Raw genomic sequence first — 22,770 nt, forward strand, 5'->3', positions numbered from 1 at the left:
CTCTGTACATAGCTCATCCCAGAACCCTGCAGTCTGTACATAGCTCATTCCAGAACCTTGCACTCTGTATATAGCTCATCCCAGAACCCTGCACTCTGTATATAGCTCATCCTAGAACCCTGCACTCTGTACACAGCGCATCCCAAAACCCTGCACTCTGTACATAGCGCATCCCAGAACTTTACACTCTGTACATAGCTCATCCCAGAACCCTGCACTCTGTATATAGCTCATCCCAGAACCCTGCACTCTGTAGATAGCTCATCCCAGAACCCAGCACTCTGTACATAGCTCATCCCAGAACCCTGCACTCTGAACATTGCTCATCCCAGAACCCTGCACTCTGTACATAGCTCATCCCAGAACCCTGCACTCTGTACATAGCTCATTCCAGAACCTTGCACTCTGTATATAGCTCATCCCAGAACCCTGCACTCTGTATATAGCTCATCCTAGAACCCTGCACTCTGTACACAGCGCATCCCAAAACCCTGCACTCTGTAGATAGCTCATCCCAGAACGCTGCACTCTGAACATTGCTCATCCCAGAACCCTGTATTCTGTACATAGCTCATCCCAGAATCCTGCACTATGTACATAGCTCATCCCAGAACCCTGCACTCTGTACATAGCTCATTCCAGGTCCCTGCACCATGTACATAGTTCATCCCAGAATCCTGCACCCTGTACATAGCTCATCCCAGAATCATGCACTCTGTATATAGCTCATCCCAGAACCCTGCACTCTGTACATAGCTCATCCCAGAACCCTGCACTCTGTACATAGCTCATCCCAGAACCCTGCACTCTGTACATAGCTCATCCCAGAACCCTGCACACTGTACATAGCTCATTCCAGAACCCTGCACTCTGTACATAGCTCATCCCAGAACCCTGCACTCTGTATATAGCTCATCCCAGAACCCTGCACTCTGTACATAGCTCATGCCAGAACCCTGCACTCTGTACAAATCTCATCCCAGAACCCTGCACTCTGTACATAGCTCATCCCTGAACCGCGCACTGTGTACGCAGTTCATCCCAGAACCCTGCACTCTTTACATAGCTCATCCTAGAACCCTGCACCCTGTACACATCTTATCCCAGAACACTGCACTCTTTACATAGCTCATCCCAGAACCCTTCACTGTGTACGCAGCTCATCCCAGAACTCTGCACTCTGTACATAGCTCGTTTCTGAACCCTGCACTCTGTACATAGCTCATCCCAGAACCCTGCACTCTGTACATTGCTCATTCCAGAACTCCGCACTGTGTACTTATCTCATCCCAGAATTCTGCACTTTGTACATAGCTCATTCCAGAACCCTGTACTCTGTACATAGCTCATCCCAGAACCCTGCACTCTGTATATAGCTCATCCTAGAACCCTGCACTCTGTACATAGCTCATGCCAGAAACCTGCAGTCTGTACAAAGCTCATTCCAGAACCCTGCACTCTGTACATAACTCATCCCAAAACCCTGCACTCTGTACATAGCTCATCCCAGAACCCTGCACTCTGTACATAGCTCATTCCAGAATCCTGCATTCTGTACATAGCTCATCCCAAAATCCTGCACTCTGTACATAGCTCATCCCAGAACCCTGCAGTCTGTACATAGCTCATTCCAGAACCTTGCACTCTGTACATAGCTCATCCCAGAACCCTGCACTCTGTATATAGCTCATCCTAGAAACCTGCACTCTGTACACAGCACATCCAAAAACCCTGCACTCTGTACATAGCGCATCCCAGAACTTTACACTCTGTACATAGCTCATCCCAGAACCCTGCACTCTGTATATAGCTCATCCCAGAACCCTGCACTCTGTAGATAGCTCATCCCAGAACCCTGCATTCTGAACATTGCTCACCCCAGAACCCTGCACTCTGTACATAGCTCATCCCAGAACCCTGCACTCTGTACATAGCTCATCCCAGAACCCTGCACTCTGTACATAGCTAATTCCAGGACCCTGCATCATGTACATAGTTCATCCCAGAATCCTGCACCCTGTACATAGCTCATCCCAGAACCATGCACTCTGTATATAGCTCATCCCAGAACCCTGCACTCTGTACATATCTCATCCCAGAACCCTGCACTCTGTACATAGCTCATCCCAGAACCCTGCACTCTGTACATAGCTCATCCCAGAACCCTGCACTCTGTACATAGCTCATTCCAGAACCCTGCACTCTGTACATAGCTCATCCCAGAACCCTGCACTCTGTATATAGCTCATCCCAGAACCCTGCACTCTGTACATAGCTCATGGCAGAACCCTGCACTCTGTACAAATCTCATCCCAGAACCCTGCACTCTGTACATAGCTCATCCCTGAACCGCGCACTGTGTACGCAGTTCATCCCAGAACCCTGCACTCTTTACATAGCTCATCCTAGAACCCTGCACTCTGTACACAGCTCTTATCCCAGAACACTGCACTCTTTACATAGCTCATCCCAGAACCCTTCACTGTGTACGCAGCTCATCCCAGAACTCTGCACTCTGTGCATAGCTCGTTTCTGAACCCTGCACTCTGAACATTGCTCATCCCAGAACCCTGCACTCTGTACATAGCTCATCCCAGAACCCTGCACTCTTTACATAGCTCATCCCAGAACCCTGAACTCTGTACATAGCTCATTCCAGAAACCTGCACTCTGTACATAGCTAATCCCAGAACCCTGCACTCTGTATATAGCTCATCCCAGAACCCTGCACTCTGTACATAGCTCATGCCAGAACCATGCACTCTGTACAAATCTCATCCCAGAACCCTGCACTCTGTACATAGCTCATCCCTGAACCGCGCACTGTGTACGCAGTTCATCCCAGAACCCTGCACTCTTTACATAGCTCATCCTAGAACCCTGCACCCTGTACACAGCTCATCCCAGAACCCTTCACTGTGTACGCAGCTCATCCCAGAACTCTGCACTCTGTACATTGCTCATTCCAGAATTCTGCACTGTGTACTTATCTCATCCCAGAACTCTGCACTTTGTACATAGCTCATTCCAGAACCCCGTACTCTGTACATAGCTCATCCCAGAACCCTGCACTCTGTATATAGCTCATGCTAGAACCCTGCACTCTGTACATAGCTCATGCCAGAAACCTGCACTCTGTACAAAGCTCATTCCAGAACCCTGCACTCTGTACATAACTCATCCCAATACCCTGCACTCTGTACATAGCTCATCCCAGAACCCTGCACTCTGTACATAGCTCATTCCAGAACCCTACACTCTGTACATAGCTCATCCCAAAACCCTGCACTCTGTACATAGCTCATCCCAGAACCCTGCAGTCTGTACATAGCTCATCCTAGAACCCTGCACTCTGTACACAGCGCATCCCAAAACCCTGCACTCTGTACATAGCGCATCGCAGAACTTTACACTCTGTACATAGCTCATCCCAGAACCCTGCACTCTTGATATAGCTCATCCCAGAACCCTGCACTCTGTAGATAGTTCATCCCTGAACCGCGCACTGTGTACGCAGTTCATCCCAGAACCCTGCACTCTTTACATAGCTCATCCTAGAACCCTGCACCCTGTACACAGCTTATCCCAGAACACTGCACTCTTTACATAGCTCATCCCAGAACCCTTCACTGTGTACGCAGCTCATCCCAGAAATCTGCACTCTGTACATAGCTCGTTTCTGAACCCTGCACTCTGTACATAGCTCATCCCAGAACCCTGCACTCTGTACATTGGTCATTATAGAACTCCGCACTGTGTACTTATCTCATCCCAGAACTCTGCACTTTGTACATAGCTCATTCTAGAACCCTGTACTCTGTACATAGCTCATCCCAGAACCCTGCACTCTGTATATAGCTCATCCTAGAACCCTGCACTCTGTACATAGCTCATGCCAGAAACCTGCACTCTGTACAAAGCTCATTCCAGAACCCTGCACTCTGTACATAACTCATCCCAAAACCCTGCACTCTGTACATAGCTCATCCCAGAACCCTGCACTCTGTACATAGCTCATTCCAGAATCCTGCATTCTGTACATAGCTCATCCCAAAATCCTGCACTCTGTACATAGCTCATCCCAGAACCCTGCAGTCTGTACATAGCTCATTCCAGAACCTTGCACTCTGTACATAGCTCATCCCAGAACCCTGCACTCTGTATATAGCTCATCCTAGAACCCTGCACTCTGTACACAGCACATCCAAAAACCCTGCACTCTGTACATAGCGCATCCCAGAACTTTACACTCTGTACATAGCTCATCCCAGAACCCTGCACTCTGTATATAGCTCATCCCAGAACCCTGCACTCTGTAGATAGCTCATCCCAGAACCCTGCATTCTGAACATTGCTCACCCCAGAACCCTGCACTCTGTACATAGCTCATCCCAGAACCCTGCACTCTGTACATAGCTCATCCCAGAACCCTGCACTCTGTACATAGCTCATCCCAGAACCATGCACTCTGTACATAGCTCATCCCAGAACCCTGCACTCTGTACATAGCTCATTCCAGAACCCTGCACTCTGTACATAGCTCATCCCAGAACCCTGCACTCTGTATATAGCTCATCCCAGAATCCTGCACTCTGTACATAGCTCATCCCAGAACCCTGCACTCTGTACATAGCTCATCCCAGAACCCTGCACTCTGTACATAGCTCATTCCAGAACCCTGCACTCTGTACATAGCTCATCCCAGAACCCTGCACTCTGTATATAGCTCATCCCAGAACCCTGCACTCTGTACATAGCTCATGGCAGAACCCTGCACTCTGTACAAATCTCATCCCAGAACCCTGCACTCTGTACATAGCTCATCCCTGAACCGCGCACTGTGTACGCAGTTCATCCCAGAACCCTGCACTCTTTACATAGCTCATCCTAGAACCCTGCACTCTGTACACAGCTCTTATCCCAGAACACTGCACTCTTTACATAGCTCATCCCAGAACCCTTCACTGTGTACGCAGCTCATCCCAGAACTCTGCACTCTGTACATAGCTCGTTTCTGAACCCTGCACTCTGAACATTGCTCATCCCAGAACCCTGCACTCTGTACATAGCTCATCCCAGAACCCTGCACTCTGTACATAGCTCATCCCAGAACCCTGCACTCTGTACATAGCTCATTCCAGAACCCTGCACTCTGTACATAGCTCATCCCAAAACCCTGCACTCTGTACATAGCTCATCCCAGAACCCTGTAGTCTGTACATAGCTCATCCTAGAACCCTGCACTCTGTACACAGTGCATCTCAAAACCCTGCACTCTGTACATAGCGCATCCCAGACCTTTACACTCTGTACATAGCTCATCCCAGAACCCTGCACTCTGTATATAGCTCATCCCAGAACCCTGCACTCTGTAGATAGCTCATCCCAGAACCCTGCACTCTGAACATTGCTCACCCCAGAACCCTGCACTCTGTACATAGCTCATCCCAGAACCCTGCACTCTGTACATAGCTCATCCCAGAACCCTGCACTCTGTACATAGCTCATTCCAGGACCCTGCATCATGTACATAGTTTATCCCAGAATCCTGCACCCTGTACATAGCTCATTCCAGAACCCTGCACTCTGTACATAGCTCATCCCAGAACCCTGCACTTTGTACATAGCTCATCCCAGAACCCTGCACTCTGTACATAGCTCATCCCAGAACCCTGCACTATGTACATAGCTCATTCCAGAACCCTGCACTCTGTACATAGCTCATACCAGAACCCTGAACTCTGTATATAGCTCATCCCAGAACCCTGCACTCTGTACATAGCTCATGGCAGAACCCTGCACTCTGTACAAATCTCATTCCAGAACCCTGCACTCTGTACATAGCTCATCCCTGAACTGCGCACTGTGTACGCAGTTCATCCCAGAACCCTGCACTGTTTACATAGCTCATCCTAGAACCCTGCACTATGTACACAGCTCTTATCCCAGAACACTGCACTCTTTACATAGCTCATCCCAGAACCCTGCACTCTGTAAATTGCTAATTCCAGAACCCCGCACTGTGTACTTATCTCATCCCAGAACCCTGCACTTTGTACATAGCTCATTCCAGAACCCTGTACTCTGTACATAGCTCATCCCAGAACCCTGCACTCTGTATATAGCTCATCCTAGAACCCTGCACTCTGTACATAGCTCATGCCAGAAACCTGCACTCTGTACATAGCTCATTCCAGAACCCTGCACTCTGTACATAGCTCATCACAGAACCCTGCTCTCTGAACATTGCTCATCCCAGAACCCTGCGCTCTGTACATAGCTCATCATAGAACCCTGCACTCTGTATATAGCTCATCCTAGAACCCTGCACTCTGTACACAGTGCATTCCAAAACCCTGCACTCTGTACATAGCGCATCCCAGAACTTTACACTCTGTACATAGCTCATCCCAGAACCCTGCACTCTGTATATAGCTCATCCCAGAACCCTGCACTCTGTATATAGCTCATCCCAGAACCCTGCACTCTGTAGATAGCTCATGCCAGAACCCTGCACTCTGTACATAGCTCATCCCAGAACCCTGCGCTCTGAACATTGCTCATCCCAGAACCCTGCACTCTGTACATAGCTCATCCCAGAACCCTGCACTCTGTACATAGCTCATCCCAGAACCCTGCACTCTGTACATAGCTCATTCCAGAACCCTGCACTCTGTACATAGCTCATCCCAGAACCATGCACTCTGTATATAGCTCATCCCAGAACCCTGCACTCTGTACATAGCTCATGCCAGAACCCTGCACTCTGTACAAATCTCATCCCAGAACCCTGCACTCTGTACATAGCTCATCCCTGAACTGCGCACTGTGTACGCAGTTCATCCCAGAACCCTGCACTCTTTACATAGCTCATCCTAGAACCCTGCACTCTGTACACAGCTTATCCCAGAACACTGCACTCTTTACATAGCTCATCCCAGAACCCTTCACTGTGTACGCAGCTCATCCCAGAACTCTGCACTCTGTACATAGCTCGTTTCTGAAACCTGCACTCTGTACATAGCTCATCCCGAAACCCTGCACTCTGTACATTGCTCATTCCAGAACTCCGAACTGTGTACTTATCTCATCCCAGAACCCTGCACTTTGTATATAGCTCATCCTAGAACCCTGCACTCTGTACATAGCTCATGCCAGAAACCTGCACTCTGTACATAGCTCATTCCAGAACCCTGCACTCTGTACATAGCTCATCCCAAAACCCTGCACTCTGTACATAGCTCATCCCAGAACTCTGAAGTCTGTACATAGCTCATACCAGAACCTTGCACTCTGTACATAGCTCATCCCAGAACCCTGCACTCTGTATATAGCTCATCCTAGAACCCTGCACTTTGTACACAGCGCATCCCAAAACCCTGCACTCTGTACATAGCGCATCCCAGAACTTTACACTCTGTACATAGCTCATCCCAGAACCCTGCACTCTGTACATAGCTCATCATAGAACCCTGCACTCTGTATATAGCTCATCCCAGAACCCTGCACTCTGTACATAGCTTATCCCAGAACCCTGCACTCTGAACATTCCTCAGCCCAGAACCCTGCACTCTGTACATAGCTCATTCCAGAACCCTGCACTCTGTACATAGCTCATCCCAGAACCCTGCACTCTGTACGTAATGCACTCCAAACCCTGCATTATTTTATTCTTTTTTTTTTTAAATGAATGTACTGGGGTTTGTATGTATCCATGATACTCTTGCTTGCGGAACAATAAGAAAAGCATATTTTATAGGTAGAAAGAAGCCCGAGTTTTGTTTAATGACGCCCCTTAAGCTCCTCCCACTGTCAGAAGTTTGACCATGCCCACATTTGCTGCAGCGTGCTATGCAAAGTTACATCCTTCCTCAAGTGTCCCTCATTCTGAAGTTCAAAAGTTTGGAGGTATGAATGTTTGTGCGTGCAGTTTTAATAATCTGTTTTGTGTTATAATAATCATGTACAGTATGTATGCAAGTTGTTTGCCGTGCTGAACCTGTCTTGTATTATTGCTTCTAACTTTCCACCTGTTTAGTACACTGCATATTAAAGTTACTACCTTTTAGATCATTCACCAATTGCTGATTCTGTTAAACTGCCAAATAGCGAATCCCATGTTGTACTCTGTACAATACCTTATCCTGATCACTGAACCCTGTATGCCTCTCTGTACATTATATGCTGCAAAATATGAATCGTGCATACCACTCTGCACATTACACAATCCTGACTAATAAACCTTGTATTCACACTGTATACTGCATACTCTGGAAATCTGTATGCACCTCTGTACATTATATGCTGCAAAATATGAATCGTGCATACCACTCTGCACATTACACAATCCTGACTAATAAACCTTGTATTCACACTGTATACTGCATACTCTGGAAATCTGTATGCACCTCTATACTTTACATGTTGCATACTTGCCAACATTTCAAAAAAAGTCCAGGTACACTTTTTTTTTGCTGTGCACCCAGCAAGCCATTGTAGGTGGAGAATTACTTTAATTGGTGATGGAGCATTCATTTAAATTGGGCGTGTTTCTACAAGAAGCATATCAGAAACCTGCTGTACAATCTAATAGTGCAGGAAGATTTATCGTAATAAGGGCAGAAACATAGCTAAGAAGTTGTTGTCCATTAGTAAATTGATTTATGAGTTAGTTTAGCTAGCTAAAACATTTAGTCTATAGTCTATTTACAGTAAGGCAACTCAACAGTTCTTGTAGAAAATACGTAATAATCACCAATCCTTCTACCCACAAAATAGTCCTCAATAATTGTCTCACAGTTGAGAATTAATACATGTTCCATACGCACTAGCTCCCCAGACCTGAAATAACCCACTCTAATGCCCTGTACACACGGTCGGACATTGTTCGGACATTCTGACAACAAAATCCATCGTATTTTTTCCGATGGATGGTGGCTCAAACTTGTCTTGCATACACACGGTCACACAAAGTTGTTGTAATTTCCGAACGTCAAGAACGCGGTGACGTACACCACCTACAATGGGACTATAAAAGGGCAGTTCAATACCAAGCGCGCCACCCTTTCGGCTCCTTTTGCTAATCTCGTGTTAGTAAAAGTTTGGTGAGAGACGATTCGCGCTTTTTCAGACTTGTGGTTTTCAGTTCATTTTTCTGCTGTTCGGTTTGTGCTTGTAGGTTTGTATCTGGTCTTCAGTAGGGATGAGCTTTGTGTTCGAGTCGAGCCCATGTTCAACTTGAACATCGTATGTTCGCCCATTCGTCGAATTACGAACAATATGGGCCGTTCGCGCCAAATTCGAGTGGCGCATCACAGCCCATAATTCACTGCGGCATCTCAGTGCATTGCTGGCTGATGATTGGCCAAGCATGCGCTATGACCCGCATGCTTGGCCAATCACAGCGCCGTCTGTACAGAGAGCCGTAATTCGCCAATGCCAGGGTGTAGTGTGTTCCGGCGTTGAGAGAGAGATAGATAGACAGAGAGACAGTGTCATTTGATTTAAGTTAGATAGAGTAGGCAGGCGAGTCAGTTAGCTGCACTTACAGTGTATTGTGTATATATATACATCCTAGGTGTTGTATATATATATATATATATATATATATATATATATATATATATATATATATATTTATATACATACACTGTATTCAGTTTAGCTAGATCCGTTCCTGTTATTCTCTTCCTACTGACAGGCAGGCAGGTGTTTTTACAGTATTTACAGCTACCTGAAGAAAATTGCTGGTGTTCTTCTGATCCTATTAGTCCTATTAGCTACAGTATTTACAGTTATGCCCTGTAGGGTCGGTTCACACATGGGCAACACGACTTTAGCGCGACTTTGTACCGCGACTTCAACGCGGCTTCAGCGCGACTTTAGCGCGACTTTAGCGCGACTTCAGCGCGACTTCGGCAAATTACGAGGCGACTTGAAGTCGCCTCCATGACAGGCGACTTTGCCTGTGGCCAATCACCTCTCTGGGAGGGAGGGGGGGAGGGAGGGGTTTTCTCTGCAAAGTCGCTTGACTTTACAGAGAGATCCGACTTGCAGGCGACTTACATTGAGTTGAATGGGTACAAGTCGCCTACAAGTCAGATAGAAGTAGTACAGGAACCTTTTCTGAAGTCGGAGCGACTTCAGTAGTGTCAATTAAGACGCTCCCATTGCCTACCATGTTAATCTAAATACAAAGCGACTTGGGGCGACTTGGGGCGACTTGAGGGCGTACAAGTCGGATCCCAAGTCGCCCCAGTGTGAACCGACCCGTACACATGGTCGAACATTGATCGGACATTCTGACAACAAAATCCATGGATTTTTTCCAACGGATGTTGGCTCAAACTTGTCTTGCATACACACGGTCACACAAAGTTGTCGGAAAATCCGATCTTTCTGAACGCGGTGACGTAAAACACGTACGTCGGGACTATAAACGGGGCAGTAGCCAATAGCTTTCGTCTCTTAATTTATTCTGAGCATGCGTGGCACTTTGTGCGTCGGATTTGTGTACACACGATCGGAATTTCCGACAACGGATTTTGTTGTCGGAAATTTTTATAGCAAGCTCTCAAACTTTGTGTGTCGGAAATTCCGATAAAAAATGTGTGATGCAGCCCACACATGGTCGCAATTTCCGACAACAAGTTCCTATCACACATTTTCCGTAGAAAAATCCGTGTTTACAGGGCATAAGTGTAGTGTGTCCTCTGCACAGTGTGCACCTAAAGCTACCTGAAGAAAATTAGTGGTGTTCTTCTGATCCTATTAGTACAGTACCACAGGCAGCTGCAGTATTTACAAGTTAGTGTAGTGCGTCCTCTGCACAGTGTGCACCTAAAGCTACCTGAAGAAAATTGGTGGTGTTCTTCTGATCCTATTAGTATCGCAGGCAGCTGTAGTATTTACAAGTTAGTGTAGTGCGTCCTCTGCACAGTGTGCATCTAAAGCTACCGAATAAAATTGGTGGTGTTCTTCTGATCCTATTAATGCCACAGGCAGGCAGCTACAGTATTTACAGTTAGTGTACTGTGTCCTCTGCACAGTGTGCACCTAAAGCTACCTGATTAAAATTGGTGATGTTCTGATCCTATATTAATACCACAGGCAGGCAGCTGCAGTATTTATAGTTAGTGTACTGTGTCCTCTGCACAGTGTGCACCTAAAGCTACCTGAAGACAATTGCTGTTGTTCTGCTCCTATTAATACCACAGACAGGCAGCTACAGTATTTACAAGTTAGTGTACTGTGTCCTCTGCACAGTGTGTACCTAAAGCTACCTGAATAAAATTGGTGGTGTTCTTCTGATCCTATTAGTACAGTAGCGCAGGCAGCTGCAGTATTTACAAATTAGTGTAGTGCGTCCTCTGCACAGTGTGCACCTAAAGCTACCTGAAGAAAATTGCTGTTGTTCTGCTCCTATTAATACCACAGACAGGCAGCTACAGTATTTACAGCTAGTGTACTGTGTCCTCTGTACAGTGTGCACCTAAAGCTACCTGAATAAAATTGGTGGTGTTCTTCTGATCCTATATTAATACCACAGGCAGGCAGCTACAGTATTTACAAGTTAGTACAGTGCGTTCTCAGCACAGTGTGCACCTAAAGCTACCTGAAGACAATTGCTGTTGTTCTGCTCCTATTAATACCACAGGCAGGCAGCTACAGTATTTACAGTTAGTGTACTGCGTCCTCTGCACAGTGTGCACCTAAAGCTACCGAAGAAAATTGCTGTTGTTCTGCTCCTATTAATACCACAGGCAGGCAGCTACAGTATTTACAGTTAGTGTACTGTGCCCTCTGCACAGTGTGCACCTAAAGCTACCTGAAGACAATTGTTGGTGTTCTCATACTAATAATACTACAGGCAGGCAGTTGACTCTGCTAGCTGCAGTGTCAGTATATATATACATCCCAGCTTTGTGCAGCTACATCTCACTGCAGGCCATTAGTATGTCTGGAAGGCCAACAAGAAGAGGCAGACAGTCACAAGCCAATAAAAGAGGGCAAGCAGGCTCTGTGTCTAGAGGCAACAGTGCTGGTCGTAGAGACGGTGCATTCTCATCAGCACGTGGCTGTGGGACACGCTTGTCCTTTTTTTCAGCAGCTGGCCGTGTTGAGCTGCAACACGCGGAAGACTTGGTAGAGTGGATGACCAAGCCATCCTCATCCTCCTCATCCTCTCTCACCCAGGCTCAGGGTACTTTGTCTGGCAAAGCAGCTGCCAACACGGCCTCTTCCCTTGGCTCACTGGCATCAGTGACTCCTTCCCTAGCATCACCATGTCCTCCTGAGGAGTCCCCCAAACTGTTTGACCACAGTGTTGGGTACATGCTCCAGGAGGATACCCAGCGTTTTGGAGGCTCTGATGATGGTACCCAGCTAGAGGAAGGCAGTAAGGTGAGCCCAGAGAGAGGGGGTGCCCAAGAAGGACAGCAATCTGGCAGTCATGTTCCCCCAGCTGCAGCATACTGCCAGCTTTGCTCCAGTGATGAGGAGGGAGGGGATGATGAGGTCACTGACTCCACTTGGGTGCCTGATAGGAGAGAGAAGGAGGAGGAGGAGGCACATCACCAACGAGGCAGAATGCCCTCCAGGGGCCCGCTTAAGGGCAGCACACCGACTGCATCACACCGCAGAGCTCCGCATGTGCAGGGCGTGGCTGTCTCTGCGCGTCATTCCAAAAGTTCTTTGGTGTAGGCTTTTTTTGAATCGAGTGCATCAGATCCCACCGCTGCTATTTGCAACATATGTCTCAAGCGTATCTCGTGTGACCTGCACTGAGAGGAATGAAGGTGTAGAATTAGGTGTGTCACAGCCAAGTACTTGGGGGCAATCTGCTATCGGTACACCGATGTCAGATTGTACCAGGCAAATTTCCCTGCCCCAGCTGCTGCACTGCCGAAATAAGTTCGCTCACAGCCATCCACATGCCCAGCGGTTGAATGCTAGCTTGGCTAAATTGCTAGCATTTCAACTGCTGCCTTTTCAGTTGGTAGACTCTGCCCCCTTCTGTGATTTTGTGGAATGTGCGGTTCCTCAGCGGCAGGTTCCCAAACGTCACTTTTTCTCACGGAAGGCGATTCCGGCTCTCTACCGGCATGTGGAAGGCAATGTCTTGGCCTCGCTGGACAGGGCGGTCAGTGGTAAGGTGCATATTACCGCTGACTCATGGTCCAGCAGGCATGGACAGGGACGTTACCTATCTTTCACAGCGCACTGGGTGACTCTTCTGGCAGCTGGGAAGGATGCAGGACAGGGTGCAGTAGTGTTGGAGGTTGTTCTGCCACCACGCCTCCAAAATACTACTAGTGGTGAATCTGCCACACCTCTCTCCTCCACCCCCTCCTCTTCTTCTTCCTCCATGGCCTCTTCCTGTGCTGATTTGTCTTCGGAACCAGCGGTGCTCTGTAGGCGTTCAAGGGGCTACGCAAGCACGCAGGCCAAAAGATGCCATGCGGTGCTTGAGCTGGTGTGCTTGGGGGACAGGAACCACACTGGGGCAGAGATTCTGTCAGCTCTACAGGGGCAGGTTCAGAGGTGGTTGATGCCACGCCAGCTTAAGGCAGGTATGGTGGTTTGCGACAATTGCACCAACCTCCTCTGACAGGAACAACTGACCCATGTGCCCTGTTTGGCTCACATCCTTAACTTGGTGGTGCAGCGGTTCTTGGGCAGGTACCCCGCCTTACAGGATGTCCTAAGGCAGGCCAGGAAAGTCTGTGTGCATTTCCGCAGGTCATATAATGCCAGTGCTCGGCTGGCTGACCTCCAAAAGGAATTTAACCTGCCCAAGAACCGCCTAATCTGTGACATGCCCACCAGGTGCAGCAGCAGCTGTACACGCAGCAGAGGGCCATCAATGAGTACCTGTGCGACTATGGCACCAGGACAGGGTCTGGGGAGCTTGTTTTTTTTTTATCAGGGATGCATGCACTGTCCTGTCACCATTTGAGGAGGCCACAAGGATGGTGAGCAGTGACAGTGCATGCATCAGTGACACTGTCCCCCTTGTCCACCTGTTGGAGCACATGCTGTGTGGAATAATGAACAGGGCACTTGAGGCAGAACAGAGGCAGGAAGAGGAGGACTTCCTTAGCTCTCAAGGCCCCCTTTATCCAGACAGTGTTCCTGCGTGCCCGCCGATCACACAGGAAGAGGAGGAGGAGGAGGAGGAAGAGGAGGATTGTGTCAGCATGGAGGTGGAGTCTGGCATTCAGCATCAACAGCAGTCTTTAAGGGATCATTTACAGTCCCAAGAAACCCATGTACTTGTACGTGGCTGGGAGGAGGTGGCTGCGGATCATGTTGTCCTTAGTGACCCAGAGGACTCTGGACCGAATGCCTCAGCAAACCTACGCTGCATGGCCTCCCTGATCCTGCAAAGCCTGCGGAAGGATCCTCGTATCAAGGAGAGGGATCAATACTGGCTGGCAACCCTCCTTCATCCACGTTACAAGGGTAAGGTTGCGGACCTTATCTTGCCATCGCAGAGGGAGCAGAGGATGAAACATCTTCGGGAGGCCTTGCAGAAAGGTCTGTGCAATGCGTTCCCAGAGACTGGGAGGTTACAAACTTCTGTTCCTGGACAACATGTTGCTGAGGCTTCGGTCAGTCATAAAGGATCGGTGGAGAAGGTGGCCGGCTGACCGATGCGTTCAGACAATTTTTTAGTCTACAGCCCCAAGGTATGATCGGTTCCAGCAACCATCGCCAGCGTCTGTTTTACATGTTGCAGGAATACCTAGGTGCAAGATCTGACTTGGGCACTTTTCCCACTGAAAATCCTCTGGGTTACTGGGTCTTGAGGATGGATCACTGGCCAGAGCTTGCACAGTATGCAATTGATCTACTGGCCTGTCCTGCATCCAGCGTTCTTTCGGAACGCGCATTCAGTGCTGCTGGAGGCTTTGTAACCAATCACAGGGTGCGCCTGTCCACCGACTCGGTCGATCGACTGACCTTCATAAAAATAAATCAGTCTTGGATCACCACCAGCTACCAAGCACCTGATGCTGATAATAATTTTTTTTTAAATGTCAGATCCCTTCAAGACTGCCTATGCTGATGCTGAGTGACTATCCTGTTATGCTGAGTGACTATCCTCTTCCTCCTCAATGATCATGCTGATAGCTTGTAAGAATATTTTTGGTTCTGTGCGCCGCCACCAGTGGCTAAGGCCCAATTTTTCAGCCCCTGTTTAACAGGGACGTGTAATTACAATTTTTGATGCAATACTTTGCAGCAGAGCTCATTCCTGCGCTCCAACTAGAGTATCTGTGAGGGGTTGCAGTGTTGTAGCACCAGTGCCTAAGGCCCAATTTTTCAGCCCCTGTTTAACAGGCGCGTGTAATTACAATTTTTGATGCAATATTTTGCTGGAGGGCTCATTCCTGCGCCCCAACTAGAGTATATGTGAGAGGTTGCAGTGTTGTGGCACCAGTGCCTAAGGCCCAATTTTTCTGCCCCTGTTCAGCAGGGACATGTAATTACAATTCTTGATCTAATATTTCACAGCAGGGCCCATTTCTGTGCCCACCAAGAGTAACTGTGAGGACTTACAGTGTTGTGGCACCAGCACCACCACCACCAAAGGCCCAATTTTTATGCCCCTGTTCAACAGGTGCATGTAATTACAATTCTTGATCTAATATTTCACAGCAGTGGAGAGGGTTACCTGTCCAAGAGCTCCCTCCCCCTAAAATGTTAGAAATGGCCCATGGGGGGGGGGGGGGGGAATCTGATAGGTGTACCTTATACTTTGGTCTTTAAAAACTCCCTCAAATAAATGTTATCTTGATGTTGGCCAAGAATGTTTGTGTCTAATCTGCTTTCCCTGTTTATGTGCAAAATGAATAATTTTTTGTTGTTGTTTGACTCCACAGTTTCCTTCCAACCCACAGGAATGGCAGACTGTGGCCTCCCACTTTGCCCAGCGGTGGGACTTTCCTAACTGCGGAGGGGAAATTGATGGGAAACACGTCCACATTGTCCCACCACCCAACTCAGGGTCATACTATTACAACTATAAGGGGTTCAATAGTATTGTGATGTTGGCGGTGGTGTCGGCTACTTACGAGTTCCTGTATGTGGACGTGGGGAAGAATGGCTGGATGTCCAGTGGTGAAGTCATCGCCCAGACGGAGTTCTACAGGCGTCTCCAGAATGGCAGCTTGGACTTGCCACCTCCAGAAGACAATGCGGAAGGACTCCCATTCGTCCTCCTTGCGGATGAAGCGTATGCGCTGGGGGACCATCTTATGCGGCCATTCCCGATGAGGACACTCACCCCGGACCAGAGGGTTTTTAATTACCGGCTGGCCAGAGCGAGAAGAGTGGTGGAGAACACGTTTGGAATCATGGCCAGCCGGTTCCGCCTATTTCTTACACCCATACACATGGCGGAGTACAAACTGAATCATATCATCCTGGCGTGCTGTGTTCTCCACAACTTTTTACGGCAACATTCTGACAACTATGCTAGCTCAGTTGGGCCTGAGGCCGGAATTCCAAATGAACCAACCCTGACGGCGCTTGAAAGTGGCCGTCCTGGCTTGCCCCCCCGAGTGCCCGTGATGTGCGGCTAAGATACCTTGAATACTTTGCGGGTAGGGGGGCTATCAATATGCCAGACAATGTCTGAAACCTTTTTCAAATGATAAAAAAAAACCTACTAAAATCTTTGGTGACATTTACTGCTTGTGTTTCTTTTAGCTGACCCTGACAGAAATGTGGTGAGTCCTGAAAATGGCGTGATTGTGTAACATTACAAAGCACTATTGGGTGTTATTTACTAAAGGCAAAGACACTTTGCACTACAAGTGCACTTGAAACTGCACTTGTAGTGCAAAGTGGATTTTACCTTATGAAATAACCCCCATTGTCACAGAAAACTCCAATTAGAGCACAACAAAAGTGTTGGAGCATTGAGACAATAATCCACACATTCTTGATTAACAATCTTTTTAATACCAGCACAATCACATGTGCATTTAGAAAAGGTTTTTAAAACAAACCAACATGTTTGTTGTATAACAATTTTTTGGGTCACATTAGAAAAAGTAGAAATGTCCATTTAAGATAAAACAGGCATGTTTAAAACCAACAAGAAAGACACAAATCTTGAACTTACAAAGTTCACATTTGGTAGAATTTGAAGGCAATATCAGACATGAGTATTTACAAACTGTGTTTGATATTGCGTTCAGATGGGGTGAAGTCACCCCAGGAAAAGCCAAATTTTGAAGATACACACAAATTGCCGAATGTCAACATGTGCTACCTGCCATCATGGGGGATCAAGGGACATGTTTTTGGGATGCAACCCCTTCCTCACAGCTACTTTATTATTGAGAAAGGGGTTGCACCCCTAAAACGCGTCCATTGATCTCCCGTGATGGCAGATAGCACATGTTGACATACTGTGTACATCTTCAAAATTTGGCTTTTTGCAAATATGTCAAAAAATGGTAAAAATTTTTAGCTCACAAAAAACCAAAGGGATTTGGAGGGGTTTTAAACTGTTCCCAAAACATCAATGATGTTCTTCATTTTTTTTTGAACATCATTGATGTTTTTCAGAATGTTTTCCAAGTCCCTATTATACCCCATGATCTCCCGTTCAGGATCTGTGCACTTTCAGAGGTGAAATGACCTGGATCCACAACATCACGATCACCTAAAAAGATAGAAACAAAAACACACCATGTATTATAAATATGCGGGCATCCATCTCTTACCTGAGCCTGTGGTTGCTGACACTCACCTGTTGTGGTGACAATTTCCACCACTTCCTCTTCCTCCTCCTGCTCTGCTTGGCTTGGGTGGATTTCCCCTTTTTCCAGAGGTGGGGGGGGTCTGTGGTCTCCTCAAGTGAGGGGTGTCCTCCGAGTCTTTTATCCCCTATGTAAAAAAAATAGGTATACTTAGCACACAGATATTTGATGGCAGAACTATAAATATGAAACATTGCTTGGAAGTGGGGTACAATTGTCTATTTTGGCAGAGTTCCAAGATGTTGAAATTTTATTGTCCTTTGTCAAGCTTGAATACTTACCTGTTTAGTACAAGCTTCACAGATGTAGACACCCCTATAGTATACACTGGAGCACCTGTGTGGAGCCCCCTAATAAAAAGGGTGTTCTTGTGTCCCACACTAGTGCTCCAGTGTCCAGATGTGAAAACTGCTGCTGAGTGTCCTCTCCTTACACAGAATCTAATTTGCATTTCATTCTAGTTGCAAACCCATCTACACAACCAAATTATTTTCAGACAAGTAGGCCATAAAAAATGTTTGAAAATGCATATGGCCAAAACAATGGTGTGTTCTAGGCCGAACGAACAATGTTTCATACGAACGAATAATGTGCCCATGAACATGAAAGTTGCCATTTTAAACTGTACATCAGTAAAGAAAAGCACATGGAGCAGCACGAACATAATAAACATAAAGAATAGGAGCACAGCACAACTACTTACTTTTTTGCAGCAATCTCCGGATCCTTCTGTACTGCTCATGCTCCCTTAATTTGAGGTCCGACCACCGCTTCCTGAGCTGATCTTTCGATCGTCGTACCCTGAAATTCCGGTGCAGACTTTTGACCACTTTCGCCATGATCTTGGCCTTTCTGACATTGGGGTTGGGGTAAGGTCCATACTTCCCCTCATAATCAGCCTTCTTCAGGATGTCCACCATCTCCAACATCTCCCCAAAGGACATATTTGATGCCTTAAATCGTCTCCTTCTGGATCGGGATGTTTCAGGCTCCGGGCTTTCCTCCTCCTCCTCATTGGTGTAATTATCTGACACCTGCTGTGTCTCCGCTATGTGCTCTCCCCCCACTGCGCCAAAGGAGAAGAGGCGGGGAATAGACTAGAAAGAACGTTAGGGGCGGGCGGAGTTTCACGTATGCGCAGTGTCTATAAAGCGTAACACGCGTGCGTAGTATGTACGATCTGTGAGCGGAGGAAGGAGTAACGGAGGCTCCGATCATGATAGCGAAGGTAAGATTTAACACTGGACCTATACTGCTTCTAGATTGAGACCTGTATTTGCACAAGTTTAGAAGACTTTAGGCTGACATTAGGGTTTGTCTTGTGTTGTGTTTTGCAGTGAAAATGGATATCTTGAAGGATCAGGACTTTATGCCAATCTTCATAGATATGTTCAGGGAACTGCCCTGTCTGTGGCAAATAAACCACCCTGAATATAAGAACCAAACAAAGAGGAAGGCAGCACTGGATAATTTGCTGCAATTTGTGAAGACGGTGATCCCCACGGCAGACATCACCTATCTGAAGATCCTAATTGGTGGCATGAGGAGCACATATCTAAGGGAGCGCAAGAAGGTCCAGGATTCCCAGAGATCACGAGCAGCAGATGACATTTATCTCCCCAAGCTGTGGTACTATGACAGGCTGCATTTTCTGTCAGGTCAGACTGAACCCAGGCCAGCACTCTCCACTCTTCCTTCCACGCTTCCTTCCCCCCCAGCTGAAGCTTCTGACGCCCAACCTGGGCCTTCCAGGCAGCAACATGTGGAGGAGCCCAGTTTGAGCCAGGTATAGCATTATTCTAAATATTTCTGGTTGTCCAATCAATGATGTTAAATAGATGTTAGTTTGGAGTACTAATTTATGATTGTGATTGATGATGCAAAAACTAAAACCATGTCCCTTTTTCATACACAGGTAAGTCTCAGCCAGGAGGTGGCTGGGCCAAGCAGGCTGCCTGATACACAGGTCCCTACCCTCCGCCTTCAAACACAAAGTGGCAGGAAGAGGAGTAACCTGGAGGAGGCTGCCATAGGCCTATTTTGGAAGGCTACTGAAGCCCTCAGAACGCCCCACAGTGTGATGGAGGACTTTTCTGGCATAACTGCCTGCAAAATGATGCAGATGGAGGAGGGCCAACGACTCCTGTGTGAGTTCTTAATTTTGGAAGCTCTAAATAAGGGGTTGAGGGGCCAACTCACATGTGCAACCCACATTTGTCACCTCACCCATAGTCCTCCTCCTCCTCCTCCAGGTCCTCCTCCTCCTCCAGGTCCTCCTCCTCCTCCTGCCACATCTCCAACACCAGAGCCACAGCCGGGAAGGAAGCATGGAAAGAAGACCAGAGGTGATGACCTGGGTTCAGTCTGGTCTGGCAAAATATGCAGCCTCTTGTAGTACCACAGCCTGGGGACACAGATGTCATCTGCTGCTTTCCGGATCTCTGGGACTTCTGGACCAGACTGCACTCCCTTAGATAAGGATTCCTCAGGCCACCAATTTTGCGGTCAAATAATTGATGTGTGCCCTGGGGGTCCAAGGCTTCGCCAATTTCTGCTGTTTCTCTAGTGTCGCCTCCCTCTTTGTTTGGTTCTGAGCCCTTAATAAAGGAATTTTTGTTTCAATTATAATCGCCTATGTGTGTTTTCCTTCAAAAAGGACAGTTTGTTTGTGAGGATTCAGGTACATTTCTAAAGTACAATGTGAAATTAACAAGAGACACCAACACCAAGCAACCTCCTTGAGATTAAATAATACAAGATTATAATGGTGTTGTGGTAACTTGACACACAAAATACACAAAAAATTTTCTGGATGTTAAATAACTAAAAAAAAAAAAATAACAACAAGATCAGCCTTGAAAAAAATACAAACCAAAAAAAAAAAAAATCACATCAGGCTTGAAAAAAAAAAAACCACACAAAAAAAATTATATAGATTTTTGGTCAGATGTGACAAATCATAATATATTGAGGGAATCACGATAAATAAGAAAGAAAGAAGTTTGTAAGAACTCTGTGTGAATATCAGCAGCAAAACTACTTCGTTCTTCCTGCATTATAAAGAAGAAGAGAGTGCGCTGTATTAAACAATTTGAAACATTGCAGCCTGACGAAAGTGCTCTATCCATTCCGAACGCTAATTTTACCAGACCGAGCTGTTCCATCTCGGAATTTCTTCTGAGCATGCGTGGCACTTTGTGCGTCGGAATTGTCCACACACGGTCGGAATTGATGCGATCGGATTTTGTTGTCGGAAAATTTTATAGCCTGCTCTCAAACTTTGTGTGTCAGAAAATCAGATGGAAAAAGTCAGATGGAGCACACACACGGTCGGAATTTCCGACAACACGCTCCGATCGCACATTTTCCATCAAAAAATTGGACCGTGTGTACGGGGCATAACTGTGAGGACTTACAGTTTTGTGGCAACACCACCACCACCACCACCAAATGCACAATTTTTCTGCCCCTGTTCAACAGGTGCATGTAATTACAATTCTTGATCTAATATTTCACAGCAGGGCCCGTTTCTATGCCCACCAAGAGTAACTGTGGGGACTTACAGTGTTGTGGCACCAGCCCCACCACCATCAAAGGCCCAATTTTTCTGACCCTGTTCAACAGGGGCATGTAATTACAATTCTTGATCTAATATTTCACAGCAGAGCCCTTTCCTGGGCCCACCAAGAGTAACTGCGAGGGCTTACAGTGCTGTGGCAACACCAACACCTAAGGCCGCAATTTCTACACAGTATATAGGGCAGGCCCCTACTTTCAAACATCCAACTTACAAACGACTCCTACTTGCAAACGGAAGGAGACAACAGGAAGTGAAATGAAATCTACCCTTAGGAAGGGAAATTCTCTCCTGTAAGAGTTAATATGGGAAAAACGTGTCTCCTCTCCACTGATGCTTTATCACCAATCCTTGTTTCATTAAAAACCCCAAATTGTCAAAAACATTTGTCATTGGGACAGAAAGTGTGGTGAAATCTTTTGAAGAGGTGCACAGACAGCAAAACAAATGTCACAGGGGTGATAACCCTTCCCTATGTTTTCCAAAAAGCTTAAAAATTGATTTTTTTGGCTGGAGCTACACTTTAAAAATGTACCAGTTCAAAATTACAAACAGATCCTACTTAACAACAAACCTACAGTCCCTGTCTTGTTTGCACCGCCTGAATACTGCTGTTCAGAGTATATAGGGCCTGGGGACCCCACGCCTTTCCTTTTTTTAATTTGGGTGCGGGGTTCCCCTTAATATCCATACAAGACCCAAAGGGCCTGGTAATGGATTGGGGGGGGGGTACCCATGACGTTTGTCTCACTGATTTTCATCCATATTGCCAGGACCCGACATTACATTAAAGCTGCAAGCAGTTTTAAATGACTTTTATTCGTTTAAAAATGTAATTTTGTGCAGGGACTGTTCTAAGCACGGGAAACACGCGCCACTTTGCAGGCATACTATAGACACACCCCAGGTACGATATTTAAAGGAATATTTCACTTTTTTTTTCACTGTAAGCATCATTAAAATCACTGCTCCCGAAAAAAACGTCCATTTTTAAAACTTTTTTTTGCATTTATACATGTCCCCTGGGGCAGGACCCAGGTCCCCAAACCCTTTTTAGGACAATACCATGCAAATTAGCCTTTAAATTTAGCACTTTTGATTTCGAACGTTCGAGTCCAATAGACTTCAATGGGGTTCTAAAGTCTGCACAAATTTTTGGTCCATTCGCAGGTTCTGGTGCGAACCGAACCGGGGGGTGTTTGGCTCATCCCTAGTCTTCAGTGCGTGCAGTGAGTTCGCATTGTTTTATTATTGTGTTCTTGTCCGTTCGTTACTGATTTTCAGGTCGCTCTTCACAGGCCTTGCTGTTCTTCAGTGCGTTCTGTTACTTCGTTCTGACCTGGCGACCGTTTTCTAGCCATGTTGCGTGTACGTACTCAACGTAGAGTTCGTGCTGTGCAGGGGCTTGGTGTTGGA

This window comes from Aquarana catesbeiana, linkage group LG03, assembly GCF_042186555.1.
Source record: "Aquarana catesbeiana isolate 2022-GZ linkage group LG03, ASM4218655v1, whole genome shotgun sequence".
Taxonomy (NCBI): Eukaryota; Metazoa; Chordata; class Amphibia; order Anura; family Ranidae; genus Aquarana; species Aquarana catesbeiana.